Source organism: Chrysochloris asiatica, unplaced genomic scaffold, assembly GCF_000296735.1.
Source record: "Chrysochloris asiatica unplaced genomic scaffold, ChrAsi1.0 scaffold00044, whole genome shotgun sequence".
Taxonomy (NCBI): Eukaryota; Metazoa; Chordata; class Mammalia; order Afrosoricida; family Chrysochloridae; genus Chrysochloris; species Chrysochloris asiatica.
The window spans coordinates 17,124,958-17,142,636 of NW_006408562.1; the positions used below are offsets into that span (position 1 = coordinate 17,124,958).

General features: G+C 37.7%; 1 pseudogene; it reads left to right on the top strand.

The window, feature by feature from the left end:
- Window positions 1-12,025: 12,025 nt before the first annotated feature.
- Window positions 12,026-12,442, top strand: LOC102823573 (annotated as a pseudogene).
- Window positions 12,443-17,679: the final 5,237 nt, after the last annotated feature.

A 17,679-nucleotide genomic window follows, 5' to 3' on the forward strand; every position in this document is an offset into this window, starting at 1 on the left:
TAGAAGAATTGATGCTTTTGAGTTATGGTGTTGGAGGAGAATTGAAAGTGCCATGGGCTGCCAAAAGAACAAACAGATCTGTGTTGGAAGAAGTGCAACCAGAGTGCTCCTTGGAGGCCAGAATGGCCAAACTTCGTCTCTCATACTTCAGACATATTGTAAGAACAGACCATTCACTGGAAAAGGATATCATGTTTGGTAAGGTGTAGGGTCAGAGAAAAAGAGGAAGACCCCCCAGTGAGATGGACTGGCAAAGTGACAATGGGCTCAAGCATGGCAACAGTTGTGAGGTTGGCCTAGGATCGGGCAGTGTTTCATTCTGTTGTACATAGGGTGGCTATGATTTGGTACCAACTTGATGGCACCTAACAACAACAACTTAACACTTCTCTGAGCCCTGTTACTCCTGTTTCTAAGCATGTAGGCATGCTCACCTTGTATGCTGCCATAATTAAATGAAAAATGTGTAGGGCCATGCCTAGTGCATTACTGACTCAACACAAGACCACTATAGTGGCAGTAATAATACAACTGTTTGAATTTGTCTCAGTGAGATCCACAGTGAACTGTACAACATAGCCACTTAACAACAACTAAGTAACAGCATAGATGAGGTGGCAATCACATTGTTGTACCGCTAGTTTAGTTGTAAAAACATATAGTTGTTATATACAAATATAGTTGCATGATAGAAACACTTGGCTTTACCTCAGAAAATGGTGTTTTCACACATTAGTCTGATGGTTTTTAATATCTTATAAATAAATCTACTTATTAAATATGTTCATAATTAGTGCTAAAAAACATATAGACTGAGTTTTATTTTCTAAATCAGCACTTTCAGTGACCAAAACACAAGAGCTCCATGTGAAAAAAGTGTATATTTAAAACAGGCACATTAACTGACACCTCTTGGTCCAGTTATAGCTCTTGTCTGTCCTCTTCTTTTCCTTGCCCACCTTCCTACTCCCTTCTTTCCAAAAATAAGTATTTAAGTAGACAACTGTTAAAAATGATACAAAACATTTGTGACATCCCTAACGATGTCCTGGAGAAAATAGAGGAAGGCCTGAGAAATTAGTGTTGCTGTCTAAATGAACCTTCATTCATTCAACTAAGACTAACCTACAGCGAATATACCATTAGCAATGTCAGCAGAGACTGCCAGGGCAGCAATGAGGGTACGGCCCACTAATTCTTAGAGAATGAATAGAAATTTTGTTCTAGACATAACGCAATTCCCATGCTATGGCTCAGTGCATGAGGATGTAGTAAAATTGTACAGTGAGAAATGCAGTAAAATTATACTCATGGTGTTTAGCAGGATTCTGCTGAAAGGCTTCAGGAAGCACTGGTGGTACAAAGAGTTAAGTGCTTGGCTCCATTGGAAGAAAGGTCTGGTTGTCTATTTTCATAAAGATTATAGACAAGAATTCCTTATGGGCAGTTCTACTCTGTCCATGGTGTCACTATGAGTCACTATCAACTCAATGACACATGACAATAACAGCTGGTTTCATTCTCTGCCAATCTATAAACCAAATCGAGACCATAGCCGTTCTGTTTAACACAGTATTTTCTAAATTTGCATTTATAGGCATCTTAGATTTTCAGGAAAACCAGGTCCTCTTAACCTACAGCGTGATATGGTACACCATTCCAATTTCCCTTGAGAGATGTAGGAATCTTGTTATCCGTTAGCCTTGGATCGTGGAATGGGCTTCTGAAAAATGGCAGCTTAACTGGGCCTTGAACACAGTTACACTGTATTTTCTTAGTTTGTTAGCTATCTCTCCCCATGACTTTTCCCCCAACACTTTCTCTCCAATCTTTAAATTCAATGGGGACCTTGATTTCTAATTGCTTGAGAAAATTGAACTGGTGAAGAAATTCCTCAAAATGTGCTCACCATCATATCTGCTTTCACATATATAATAGACCCACTTGAGATTCACAATCATGAATTTTTAAAACTGTATTTTTGTTCATTTTCACATAATAAGATTTACTCTTCTTAGTGTAGAGTGATTTCTGACAAATGCAGAGTCATATAATCATTCCCATAATTGAGAGACAGACTATTTCCACCATCTCCCATAATTTCCTGGTACTTCCTCTTTTCTGGAAACTCTGCCCGCTTCCCCAGGCTAACTGATCTCAAGTTGAAATAGTTGTGTTGGCCTATGTTTTGATATGTGTGTTCTCAACAACAACAACAATTCCCTCTCCTCCCATTCCTAAGCATCTCCATTCAGGCTTTTGTCCCTACTGCTCTCCTGAAACTGTTCTCTTCAAAGTTGTGGATTACCTCCACGTTATAAAATCCAATAGAATTCTCAGTAACTCCATTTACTTGAGTAGCAGTATTAGGCAGGCAAGCTGAAAATTCCTCTTTGAAACTTTTTTCTTCACTTGACTTCTACAACAACAGGCACTTCTAGTTTGTGTCCTATCACACAACCAACCCTTTCTATTCTCTTTTGTTGGTTTCTTCCTTTTTCCAGAATTTTGGAAGGCCCCTGGCTCAGCCATAAGACCTTTCCTTTAATTTATTCATACTCACTCCCTTGGCAATGGTATCCAGTGATCCAGTCTCTTCTGATTATTTCTAAGTTTATATTTGAAGACAAGACCATGCACTGAACTCTGGTAGCAATTATATTTTCCAAATTATCTTTTCTACTTGGATTTCTAATGTATGTCTTCAACTTAAGTCAAAATGAACTCAAAATCTTCCCTCAAAACATGTTATTTCCAATTAATAACAAATCCATCTCTCTAGTTGTTCAGATAAAAGTGTTTACTTTTTGTCAGTGACTCCTCTGTTTATCTCAAACTACAGTTACAACTTGCCAGACTATCCTGTTGGCTCAAATTTCAAAAGATGTTTATAGACTAAATGCTTCTTACCAGGTCACGGCTACCACCCTTGTCCAATACCCTTTGGGTTATTGCAAAAGACTCATAACTCTGTCTGCTTTCATTCATTCCCTCCTCTAATCTGCTTTCAATTGTGACAGACTGCACAGATAGCCATCAAGATATGTAGTCTGTTTTAGTACGTCTTGAATCTGAATTAGCCATAAAACTTACTATTTTCAGCAGGACATAAGCAATGTGATGCAAACAGAGATTTGGAAAATACATGTGCATTTGGACTTACCCCATCTCTACACTTGAAAACCCCAACGTGTGGCACTATGGGTAATGCACTGGACTGAAAAGTTGGTTTGAAACACAAGGCTGGTGGTTCAAATTCACTAGCCACTCCTCAGAAACCCTATACAAGATTGCTGTGGGTTGGAACACACTCGATGGCACTTAAGAACAACAACAAATAAAACAAGGCTGTCATGGGGAGTGATAAGACACACAAGATCCATTTGTCCATATATTGCAAACTGATAACAATCTAACCTGCAGAAGGAGAGCTATATACCTGACCAGGAACTAACTACTGACACTGGAAGAAATTCAAATGAGACCAGCAGACGCATACATCATTCCAACCCAAATGTTTATCATCAGAATCATGATCTAAATCAATATTTATTGTCTGGAGTCACTAACGTTGTGGTGGTTGGTTGGACATTAAATGCTATCAAGAGCAATTAGTGTAGTGGTTACGAATCGGGCTGCAAACCACAAGGTCAGCAGTTCAAAACTACCAGCTGTTCCGCGGGAGAAAGATGAAGCTTTCTGCTCCAGTAAAGATTTACAGCCTCAGAAACCCTGTACAGGGTCGCTATGAGTCAGAACCGACTCTACGGCACATATCCATCACCACCAACATATTAGCAGATTGTTGTTGTTAAGTGCCATTGAGTTGGTACTGACTCAAAGTTACCCTGTATAGGGGTTTCAAGGAGTGACTGGTGAATTTGAACAACAAACGTTGCAGTTCAAACTGACCTTGTGGCCCAGTGCTTATCATACAGGGTCACTTTAGACAATGAACTCTCTGCTTTAATGTTGCAATACCACACTATGTTGTTAGGTGTGGTTGAGTCAGTTCCATCTCATGGTGACCCATTGTGTAACAGAATGAAACATTTCTTGTTTCTGTGCATTCCTTACAGTCATTGCTATGCTGAGATCATTGTTGAAACCACCTTGACAATCCATTTCATTAAGTCTTCCTTTTTCTTTTTTTTTTTTCTGATAATCTTCTACTTTACTAAGCATGATGTTCTTCAAGAAATGATCTCTTCTGATAACATGTCCAAAGTACATCAGATTAAATTGCAACATCTTTACTTTCAAGGAGTATTCTGACTGTACTTCTCTAAGACAGATTTATTTGTTCTTCTGGCAGTCCATTATATATTTAGTATTCTTTGCTAACACCATAATTCAAAGGCACCAATTATTCTTTGGTCTTCTTTGTTCATTGTCTAACTTTCACATACATAAGGGACCTTTGAAAATGACCTGGGTCAGGTGTACCTTAGTTCTTAAAATGACATCTCTGCTTTTGAACACTTAAAAGAGGTCTTTTGCAACACATTTACCCAAAGCTATATGCTGTTTAATTTACTGATTGCTGTTTCTGTGGGTGTTAATTATGGACCCAAGTAAAATGAAATCCTTGACAACGTCAATCTTTTCTCTGTTTATCATGATGTCTGTTGTTCCAGTTGTGAGGATTTTTGTTTTCTTTATATTGGATTATAAGGCATACTGAAGGCATTAGTCTTTGATCTTCATCAGTAAGTGCTTCAAGTCCTCGTTATATTCAACAAGCAAGGTTGTGTCTTCTGAATATCAAATTTCTTAATGAATCTTCCTCCTATCCTAATGCCATATTCTTATTCATATAGTCCACCTTCTCAGATTATTTAGTAAACACACACAGTGAATACGTATAGTGAGAAGATACAATCCTGATGCCTAGCTTTCTTGACTTTAAGTCATGCAGTAATATCGTTTGAATGGCTGCATCTTGATTTATGTATAAGTTCTGCATGAGCACAATTAAGTGTTTTGAAATTTCCATCCTTTGTAGTGTTATCTATAATTTCTTATGATCCACACAGTTCAATGCCTTTGCATAGTCAATAAAACACAAGTAAAGATCTTTCAGCTAGTCTCTGCTTTCTGCCAAGATCCATTTGACATCAGCAATGATATCCTGATTCAACATCCTCTCCCTCATCAGGATTAAATTTTTGGCATTTCTCTGTAGTATACTGCTATGACCATTTTTGATTTCTCATGAACACAATTTTGCTTTGGTGTAGTATTAATGATATTGTTTGATAATTTCTGCATTCTGTAGGGTCACCTTTCTTTGGAATGGGCACAAGCATGGATCTCTGCAAGTCGGAGATCCAGGTAGCTGTTGACCAATTTTTGGCATATATTAGGTTATACTTGCAGCATTGCATCAGTTTATTGAAACATTTCAATTTGTATTCTGTCAATTCCTGGAGGCTACTTTTAATCTGTGTCTTCAGTGTAGCCTGGACTATTTCTTTCAGTACCATTGGTTTTTGATCATATTCTGCCTCTTGAAAGGGTTGTGACTCTACCAATTCTTTTTGGTACAGTGACTCTGTATTCCTTCCTTCCATCTTATTTTGATGCTTTTAGAATCATTCAATATTTTGCCCATACAAACTTTGATTGTTTTAGCTTGGTTTTCTAATCCATTTTAAACATGTTCTTCCCTTTTGATTTTCTAGCTTCAGGTCTTTAAAACAGGCACATAAACTGACAGCTCTGGGCCCAATTATAGCTCTTGTCTGTCCTCCTCTTTTCTTGTCCATCTGCCCATTTCCTTCTCTCAAAAAATGAGTATTTCAGTAGACAACTGTTAAAGTCATGCAAGTACATGTTATTATAATACTTCATAATATCTTCTCAACCTGTCCTTTGAAAATTTCTATTCAACTCTTTTATTTCAGCATTTCTTCCTAGCACTTTAGTAACTCTTTGTTAAAGAGGAAGCTTCAGAGACTCTTCTGTTAGTTATCTTGGTCTTTTCTTTTTTTCCCAAATTTTTATTGATCTTTTGCTTTCTTCATATATGATGTTCTGAATGTCATCCCATGATGTCTCCACTCTTGGGTAATTAGTGTTCAATGTGTAAAATCTGTTCTTGAGATGCTGTCTAAATTCAAGTGAGATACACTTAAAATCACATTTTGGTTCTCATGGACTTGCTTCTGTTTGCTTCAGCTTCAATGTATACTTGCATATGAGCAATTCATGGTCCATTCCACAGTTGGTCCCTAGCCTTGTTCTGAATGGTGACACAGAGCTTCTCCATTGTCTCTGTCCACTAATGTAAATTTTCTTCCATAGTTGAGGTCCATGTGTAGGGTCTCAATATATGCTGTTGAAAAAACATAACCCAGTTAATAGTATGTTGGTCTTGCAAAATTCTATTATGAGCTCTCCAATATAGTTTCTATCACCAAGGCCACATTTTCCAACTGCCAATCCTTCTTGTTTGTTTCCAGCTTTTGCGCTTCAATTCAAGCAGTTATCAATGCTTTTTAAATACATGATTGATCAATTTCAGACTTTAGAAATTTGTAAAAATCTTTAATTTCTTTATCTTTGGCATTAGTATTTGGTGTGTAAACTTGAACAGTAGCTGTATTAACTGGTGTTCTTTGTTGTATATCCTACCACCACAACTGTGTTGTATTTCAGCATAGCTCTTGCAATTTCTTTTTGAATTTGAAAGTGACCCCATTCCTCTTAAATTTGTCATTTGCCTCATAGTAAGGCATATGAATGTCTGATTCAAAATGGCTAATACCCGTCCATTTCAGTTCATTAATACCTAAGATATCTGTCTTCAAGCAGTTCATGTGTTTTTGACAACTTCTAGCTTTCCTAGATATATATTTTGTATATACTGTGTTCCTATTATTAATGACTTAAAATACTTACTGATGAAGATCAAAGACCACAGCTCTCAGTATGGGTTGCATCTCATTGTAAAGAAAACAAAAATACTCACAACTGGCCCAACAAATAACATCATAATAAATGGAGAAAAGATTGAAGTTGACAAAGACTGTCTTTTGCTTGGATGTACAATCAACACATGGAAGCAGCAATCAAGCAATCAAATGATATTATTGCATTAAGACAATCTACTGCACAAGTCCTTTTTACAGAGTTTAAGAACCAAGATATCAGTTTGAAGATTAAGATGCACCTGACCAAAGGAATGGTACTTTGAATACTCTCATATGCATGCGAAAGCTGGACAGTGAATAAGGAAGACCATAGAAGATTGGTGCATTTGAGTTATGGTGTTGGAGGAGAATATGAAAAGTACTGTGGATCAGCAAAAGAATAAACAAATCTGTCTTGGAAGAAGTATAGCCAGAATGCTCTTTAGAAGTTAGCATGGCACTACTTTGTCTCTCATACTTCAAACATGTTAGCAAGAAGAATCAATCCCTGGAGAAGGACATCATGCTTGGTAAAGTAAAGGGTCAACAAAAAAGAGGAAGACCCTCAATGAGATGGATTGGCACAGTGGCAGCAGCAATGGGCTTAAGTGTAACAACGATTGTAAGGATGGCACAGTACCAGGCAGTATTTCCTTTTGTTGTGTATAGGGTCACTATGAGTCACCACCAAGTTGGCAGCATCTAACAACAGAACTATCATTGATGCAGGTCTGTAGCTGTTAGTTCTCTTTTTGAGTCATGCCAATAAAGCTAATAAAAGTTCCCAAAGCTTTACTTCATGCAGGTAATTAATATTAACTCTACTTTGAGGCGATACCTCTTCCACAGTGGTATTTTGACTGCCTTCCAACTTGAGGGATATCTGGTATTATATCAAATAACAGTCTGAGTTTGTTCATAGGTCAATTGTTTTTAGAGGCAGATTTTCAGGTTCTTCTTCCTGGTCTTTCGTAGTCCGGAGGCTCCATTGAAACCTGTGCACTATGAGTGAGTCTCTTGGTATTTGACATGTTAGTGGGATAGCTTCCAGCATCATAGCAACAGACAAGCTAGCACAGTAGGACAAATTTACAGATGGGTGATAGAATACCACACTATAGTTACTTTCAAGTCAATTACAACTCATAGTAACTCCATGTTTATGTAATAGAATTGTGTTGCATGGGGTTTTCAATGGTTGGTGTTCCAGATGTAGAACAACAGGCCATTCTTTTGAGACATCTCTGAATGACTATAACATTCAACTTTTGTTACCAGCTGAGCATAATAACCATTTGCACTTGTTGTTGTAATGTGCTGTGGAGTCGGTTCCGACTCATAACGACCCTGTACAGGGTTTCTGAGGCTGCACTACCCAGGGTCGAACCATGTAATAGCTCCTCACTTTTCTTAGAATTAAATCCAATGTACTTACAATAGTCTATAGAACCTCAGGTTATCGGGCCCCTTACACCCTCTGGCATCATCTCATGAATTCTTCCCCTTTCTCAGTCACTCCAGGATACTGGTGTTCTTTGTTTCCAAACTCACTAGGCACATCTCACCTTAAAGCCTTTGAATTGCCTCTTTTATCTGCAGGAATACTATACTCTCTGGTTTCCCTTTGACTCAAGTCCTCACCTTCATTAAGTCTTTTCTCATCTTCTACTCATCACATTGAAGATGAGAGGTATACACAAAGTCACTGTAGCAAAAAGGAATGATTGACATCCAACCATTTCAAGAGATAACATATGATCAAGAACCAAATGTACTGAAGGAAGAAGGCCAAGCTACACTAAAGGCATTGGTGAAAAACAAAGATGCAGGAATTGGTGGAATACAAATTGAAAAATTCCAACAAACTGATGAAATATTTTAGTTTCTCACTCATCTATGCCAAGAAATTTGGAAGATAGCTACCCTGCCAATTAGTAGAGACCCTTATTATAAAGGGAAGTGACCCAAAGGAATGTGGAAATTATTGAACCATTTCATTAATATCACATAAAAATCAAATTTTGCTGAAAATATTTAAAAAATTGTTGCAACACTACATCAACAGGGAACTGCCAGAAATTCAAGCTGAATTCATAAGAGGACATGAAACTAGGGATACCATTGCTGACATCAGCTGGATCTTGGCTGAAAGCAGAGAATACCAGAAAGATACTTACTTGTGATTTATTGATTATGCAAAGGCTTTTGACTGTATGGATCATGACAAACTATAGATAACATTGGGAAAATGGGTATTCCAGAACATTCAATTGTGCTCACGAGGAACCTGTACACTGACCAAGAGGCAGTTGTTAGAACAAAACAAGAGGGTACTGACTGGTTAAAAAAATCAAGAAAGGTGTGTGCCAGTGGTGTCATTTCAACATTCTTATTCAATCTATATGGTGGTGGTTATGCACCATGGAGTCAGTTTTGACTCATAGTGATCCTGTACAAGGTTTCCAAGGCTATGAATCTTTACAGGAGAAGAAATCCTCATCTTTCTCCCATGGAACAGCTGGTTGTTTTGAACTGCTGACCTTGAGGTTTGCAGCCCAGTTCGTAACCACTATGGTATCAGAACGCCTTTCAATCTACATAGTGAGCAAATAATCTGAGAAGCTGGATTATATGAAGAAGAACATGACATCAAAATCAGAGGAAATCTCATTAGCAACCTGTGATATGCATATGATACAACCTTACTTGCTTACAAAGATTTAAAATAAAGATTAAATACCACAGTCCTCATTATGAGTTGCACCTCAATGTAAATGGAACACAAATCCTCACAGTTGAACCAATAGTTAGTAACATCATGATAAATAGAGAAAAGATGAAGTTGTCAAAAGAATCTGTTTTGCTTGAGTCCACAATCAACGTGTGCGGAAGCGCCAGTCAAGAAATCAAAAGATGCACTGCTTTAGTCAAGTCTGCTGCAGAATTTATCTTTGAAATGTTCAGGAGCAAAGATGTCAGTGTGAGGACTAAGATGTGCCTGACCCAAACCACGGTGTTTTCAATAGCCTCATATGCATGTACATTTTAGAAAGACTGTAGAATAATTGATGTATTTGAGTTATGGTGTTGGAGGAGAATATTGAAAATACCACATCCTACCAGAAGAACAAACAAATCTGGCTTGGAAGGAGTACAGTAAGAAAGTTCTTTAGAAGTCAAAAGGATAAGACTTTGTCTCTGATACTTAGGACATGTTATCAGGAAAGACCAGTCCCTGGAGAAGGTCATCATGCTTGGTAAAGTGGATGGTTAGTGACAAAGAGGAAGACCTTCAAGGATATGGATTGGCACAGTGGCAGCAGCAATGAGCTCAAGCTTAACAATTGTGAGAACAGCACAGGACCAGGCAGTGTTTCCATTCTGTTGTGGCACAAATTGGGTCTAACATAAATTTTTATCGAATGAATGAATGATGAGAAGCAAGAGAAGGGTCATCTAATTATTCATGAAGTTTTGGTTTGAAGAGGTGAGTACTCTTATTATTTTCAATTTAGAGAATGAAACTTTTCTTCCTTGTTAGCTTGTCCATGTTTCTGTGTATATATATGAATGTGTGTGTGTGTACAATGGCATTCAGCGACCCAAGACTAAATCTTCAGTATTTAAAATGCCATTCTGTCTTCCATTTATTAGGAAGATTCTATTTGAATGAAAGTAGAAGAAACTCTACAGCAGTGTTTTTAAACTGTAAACAATAAATTGGGTGTTTCAAAAGGTCAGGTTTGCTGATTATCTTTTGAATATTCTCTTCTCTCTAAAATATCCCATATTAATATGGTGTTATCCTCTGTGATGTGTGACCTCGATGCCAGTGAAAACCAGGTACTGTATTCTATAATTCAGTGTTGCATAAGTTAGAGTGAACGGGTCTCTTTCCAAAACGAAGTTTGAAAGTAAATTTATACTTTGCCACTAGTCTTAATTCTCCATAAACATACCCTTAATCTTTTTGATATCTTTCATGGACTTTGCAAAGGTCATAAAACACAATTTCCTTTTTTACCTATAACTGGAGAACATCTCATATTTGATTTGTTTGAAGATGAGCCATTTAATGCCTACCTCCCCCTCTCTCCTTGATGCTAATGAAAACACACACAAGGTGTATCTTGTACTCTGATGCTCGATATATTTAACATTTGCCCTTCATACTGATATTCAAACTCTGATTTGATTTTAGTTATTTACCTAGAATCATTGCCATATTGGTCTCTGAGTTCACTACCATATTACAAAATGTCTTGACTAAGACTCTATCAAAAAATTATTGTTTGGAAAATATTGAATTTTTGTTTTTAGGGATCAAAATATCGCAAAGGACATTGGGGATGATAGCTCATGATTGATGTAATTGATCTTACTGAATTGTATATGTGAAGCATGTTGAATTGGCAAATGTGGTAATATCTATATTCTTCCAATAAAAATAATAATAAATAGTCACTAAATAAACCTGAAAAAATAATAGTATTCAAGCAAGCAACACTTACTTATTCATTCATTTATCCATCCATCCATTCATCAATCCATCTGATCCATAGCAAATTATAGAGAGTTGATTATTCCCAAGTTTCCCTGCTAAGCCCACGAGCAATACAAATGCATATTACACGTAAACCTTTTTCTTGAATGCGTTGAGCTCCTGCTGGAATCAGGCATACAGTAAACAAGGTAAGTGTTAAAGAGAGGTTCACATGCAAGTGGTATTCTTTCCTATATCTTCCAATAGCAAACAACCAAGTTGAGAAAGTTTTTTCATTTTATCAGTCAATTGTTTCAATAGTGTGTCGAGTCACCTCACTGTGTCTGACATCAGAAATCTCTTTTTTGTGCTGTTTGAAAAAGATTCACATTAGGAAAACCCATAGAGTTGGACAAGGGTCATAGCAGGAAATTCATTGGATTCCTGAACAGTATCGTCACGGACAAAGGTTTAGGGAACTTGGCCATATCTCTATCATTTATAAATAGGAGAATGCATTAGTTTACATAATCATATTTCATGAGAAGACTTTAAAATCATTTTTATCCTGTATACATTATTAATACCCAGGCTTACCTTTCCCCTGGTTCGGAGGCTGCACGGCACCATGCCTGGAGTCACTGTCAAAGACGTGACCCTGGCAGCCTTCCTCAAAATTTCTGGGAAGCTAAAAGTCCCTGAATGGGTAGACACTGTCAAGCTGGCCAAACAGAAAGAACGTGCTCCCTATGATGAGAACTGGTTTTACACACGAGCTGCTTCCACAGTACGGCACCTGGACCTTCGGGGTGGAGCTGGGGTCGGCTCCATGACCAAGATCTATGGGGGCCAGCAGACAAAAGGCGTCATGTCCAGCCACTTCAGCCGAGGTTCCAAGAGTGTGGCCCGCCGGGTCCTCCAAGCCCTATAGGGGCTCAAAATGGTGGAGAAGGACCAAGATGGCGGCCGCATACTGACACCTCAGGGACAGAGAGATCTGGACAAAACCGCTGGACGGGTGGCAGCTCCCAACAAGAAACATTAGAACAAATGATGCTGGGTTAATAAATTGCCTCGTTCGTAAACAAACAAACAAACAAACAAACAAACAAACAAAAAACCCAGGCTTATACATCAATTTGGGTGAAAGCTGAGCTGCAGATTTCATATAAGAAATTGTAAAAATGTAAAAGTGGAATTAAAGTGAAGACTTGCAAAATTCAAATTTCAAGGGCATATAAAACTATGAGGTATAAATGAAATCTATAGGTGGACATGAAAGTCTTACTTTAGAATTCTCATTTGGGTGGGTTCTGGAGTAAAGTATATACTAGGTTGAGGAAACAGATGGGTTGGTCTTGACTTATGATTGAAGAATATACATAGTACATATACATGTATGAATGTATAAATATTATGAATATATAAATATTATACAGAGATAGGGAAGTCATGAGAGAGAAATGTGATAATACTACCAAGATAGAAAATTCAAATATGAAATAAATTTGTAGTTAGGATACTTAATCAAGAAAGAGGAAGAAGGCATGGCCTCATGTACAATTTACTAAAAATTTTAGGGTTGATAACTGGTTTTGAGGGAAGGGTTACTTTCCTTTATGTGAGTTCCACTGTTATATACAAATGTCGGGGGCACACTCATCTGTCAGTTTATGTACTATGGATTCTTGTGAGTTGTGATGATATTGGACACCATGCCATCAAGGCACCCATGGGGGACAAGTTTCAGTGGAGCTTCCAGACTAAGACTGGACAGGAGAGGTGGACCACTTTGGAAAGGTTAGTCACTGAAACCTTAGGAACTTATGCAAGTGGTATTCTTTCCTACATCTTCCAATAGCAAACAACCAAGTTGAGTCATTTTTTTGATTTTATATGTTAATTATTTCAATAGTGTGTTGAGTCACCTCACTGTGTTTAACATCAGAAATCTCTTCTTTCTGATATAATAATAAGCAGTAGAAAATTGCTGTCTGGTAAAGTGCTGGAGATGAGCCCCTCAGGTTCGAGGTGGTTGTATGACTTCGAGCCAGTCTGAGTCATAGGGACCCTGTTTAGGGTTCCCAAGGCTGTACATCTTTACAGGGGCAGAAAGGTACTCAAAATATGTCTGGGGAAGAATTGCATCATCAATGTAGAGTTTACTTTAATGGTATATAAAGGAGCTCTGGTAGTGTAGTGGTTACGAATTGGATTGCGAGCCGCAAGGTCAGCAGTTCGAAACTACCAGCTATTCTGCAGGAGAAAGATGAGGCTTTCTGCTCCTGTAAAGATTTACAGCCTCAGAAACCCTGTACAGGGTCGCTATGAATCGGAACTGACTCCACGGCACACAACAACAACAACAACATGGAGCAATGTTTTCAGGGTCTTCATATGCCAATTTGGCACAATTCAAAATGAGAAGAAATAGCTGCAAACATCCGTTAATAATCAGAATGGGGATTTTAGAAAGATTGCATCTAGCAAAATTGGAAGTTGTCAGAAATGAAATGGAACTAATAAAAATCAATATCCTAGACATGTGTGAGCTGAAATGGACTGGTATTGGACATTTTGTATCTGGCCATCATATAGCTTGTTATGCCAGGAATGACAAATTGAAGAGAAATAATGTATTCATTGCCCCAAAAAAGAGCATTTCATGATCTTTCTTGAAGTGCAATGCTATCTGTGAAGTGATAATATCTGTATGCCTACAATAAAGACCAGCTAATACTACTATGATTCAAATTTACCCACCAAACACTCAAGTCCATGAAGAAGTTATTCAAACAGAACAAGGAGACAGTGAATGGTTTAAATCAGGAGAGGTGTGTGCCAGGGTTGTATTCTTTCACCATACTTATTCAATCTGTATGCTGAGCAGATAATTTCAATGTAAAGAAAGTGGCAGTAGCAATGGGATGAAGTGTAAATTTGAATAAAAGTGGTATTAACTAGTCTTCATTGTAGATTACCAGCATTGACTTCAAGATAGATCTTGAAATGCTCTTTTTGAAGGTGAATGTGATGCCATTCCTTTACAATTTGTCATTCTGAAATAGTAAAGCATATGATTGTTAGATTCAAATGGCCCTTCCCAGTGAATTTCAGCTCACTCATGTCTATTACATAGATCTTCTTGGGGCGTTGCGTTTTTGATGACTTCCAGTTGTCATAGAGTCATACTTTTCAAACTCCACATTCCTATTAATTGATGTCCCGGCTGTTTCTTCTCATTTTGAAATGTGTCACATCAGCAAGTGAAAGCCCCAAAGGCTTTGCTACATTCATGTTATTGAGGTCAGCTCTACTTTGAGGAGGCAGCTCATCCTCAGTCCTATTTTGAGTGCCTTCCAACATGAGGGGCTCATCTTCCAGCACTATACCAGACAAGAATGTTCCACTGCTGTTCATAAGGTTGTCAGTGGCTAACTCTTCAGCAGTGCTCCACCTTTCCTTCTTCATAGTGTGTCTGAGCCTTGAAGCTCCACTAAACCTGTCTACTGTTGGGAATTAAAACACCAATGGCAGAATTTGTAGCATAACAGCCACCACAGTACTTCAAATTGGCTGAAGAGCGGTGAATTTTGACCATAGACTCCCTCGATATTTCAAACTGAGGCTAGATTTCTTTTTCTTTCAGTTTTTTCAACTTAAGAAATGCTGAGTATGCTCTTCCCTTTTCATTTTCTAACACCATGTCTTTGCACATTTCATTGTAATACTTAACTTTGTCTTGTCTTCTAGAACTGCTGCTCAGTTATTTCAGCATTTCTCACAGCTGGTTAATCTACCTTCAAAAACAAGTTTCAGAGTCTTTTCTGCCATTCATTTTGGTCTTTTCTTTATTTCCTGTCTTTTAGATTACCTGTTGCTTACTTCATGTATGGTGTTCTTCTAGTCATCCCATAGTGCTTTGATTTACATTAGTGTCTAATGCCTCAAATCTGTTCTTCAACTGGTCTCTAAATGTAGCTGGGATATACTCAAATTCATATTTTGGCTCTCATGGACTTGTTTTCATTTTCTTTAGCTTCAATCTACACTTTCATATGAGCAGTTGATGGGTTGTTCTACAGTCTATCCCTGGCCTTGTTTTGGCTGATGGTCTTCAGCTTCTCCATTCTGTCTTCCCACATATGTAGTCAATTTCATTCCTGTGTATTCTATCTAGTGAGGTCCTCATGTATAGTATCTTCTTATGTTGTTGAAAAAGACACTTGCAATGAATAAGTGGTTGGTCTTGTGGCAGGGGCCATAATAATAATATGGAATTGTATTAATAAGGAATTAAAATAAATAAATTGAGACATATTAATTGAGGAATTAAAATAAATGAATGAGACATGGGGAAACCTGGGCATAGAAGAATTCATTGTTTTTGCAGAGCAACAATGGATTATTTTCCTTGAATAGCAAAGCTGCAAGGAAGAAATATTCTATGTGTAGGCCCCTAGTTATTTTTTTCCTTTTGAATCATTCTCTGGTTTATTCATGATTTTATTAGTATCCTTTTACTTTAGATTTTTGACTCTCCTACACGTTAGTATATTTTTATTAAAAGTTAGAAGCCATATATTAGTTACATTTTATTCTACTTGTAATCATAGGTAGTTTTAATACTTATATTAACAATGTTCTTAAGACTATTAGGAGACAGGATTTGTCAATTGAATTACTACCAGCTTAGGTTTAGTGATTGTAAATATTCTTCCTTGTAGCCTTAATTAAAGGCAATAAAATAGGGGAATTGTTTTCATAGCCTCAGCTTCCCTGAGAAGGGATGTTTTTGTAGGAGGAAGTTAAGGAAGTGTAAATTGCACCTGACAATTAGGCTTGATGACTTAAGATTTGATTAACAAAGGTCAAGAAACATGTAAAGGTTAACTTGCTTCTCAGAGAAAAGAATAGATTTATGAAGGAACAAATGTTTAACTAAAAGGTTTCAATGCTCCTGAATGTCTCCTATGCCTTGAGATAATGTCTCTTTGCTGTACCTTTTCATCCCTGTTGTAAATCATGAAGAATGTACCCCAGACTTGATTGTATTTTGATGTCATTGATTACTATGAAAGCAATGTTTTTTGTAACGGTATATAAGGAGGTTGTAAGATAGAATAAGTAAGTAGAGGTAAGTAGAAGGAGGAAGGGGGAGAAGAAGGAATATGAGGTGGAGAGGAGACAAGAAAAGAATGGAGGGAGGATAGAGGGAGTAATGTAGAGAAGGAGCAGGGGAGTGGAGTAGTGAAAGAAGTAATATAGATAATTAGGAGTAGTAGTGTAGAAGGAAAAAGAATAAGAGTAATGTAGAGAAGGAGACAGTAAAGAAATGGAAGGAGGGGAAGGGAGAAAAGAAATGGAAAGGGGATTGAAAAAGCAGGAGAGGGAATGAAAGCAGGAGCAGGGGAAGGGAGGAAAGAAGTAGAAGAGATGAGCAGGAGAGCAGGGGAATAAAGAATGAGCAGGACAGTAAAGAATGAGAGAAGTAGAGTAGTAGAGTAGCATAAAAATGAGAAGAATAAAGCATGTAATAACAAGATTTTTGAATTCATTATGACTTACTGACTCTGTGTAATTCTTATCGCTGACCGCTCCCGCCTTTGGAAAAACCCTGGAATAGGTTTGCTGGGGCTGGCTCCTGGCAGTCTTGCAAATTCTATCTTGAGATCTCCAGCACTGTTTATATTCTCAAAGTCACAGTTTCCAACTACCCATTCCTTCCCTTTGCTTCAATCTTTCACGTTTACCAATGCCTGGATATTGTTCTTCATGTGTTCCATTTGGTTTATGATGACTTCCAATTTTCCTAGAGTCACACTTCATTCATCCCAAGTTCTGATTGTTATTTGATGTTTACAACTGTTTCATCTCATTTTGAGCTGTGCCCCATCAGCAAATGAAGGTTCTAAAAGTTTTGCTCCATCCAAATCTGCTGCACAAAGCCTTTTTAAAGTGTTGAAGAGCAAAGGTGTCAGCTTGAGGACTAAGGTGTGCCTAACCAAGCCATGTATCTTCAATAACCTCATATGCATGTGAAAGCTGGGCAGTTAATAAGGAAAATCGTAGAAAAAGTGATGCTTTTGAGTTATGGTGTTGGAGGAGCCACAGGCTGCCCAAAGAACCAACAGATCCATGTTGAAAGAAGTGCAGCTAGAGTGCTCCTTGGAGGCCAGGATGGTCAAACTTCCTTTCTCATTTGTTGTTATTGTTGCTAGATGCCAATGAGTCAGTATCGACTCATAGTGACCTTATACAGAGCAGAACGAAACACTGCCC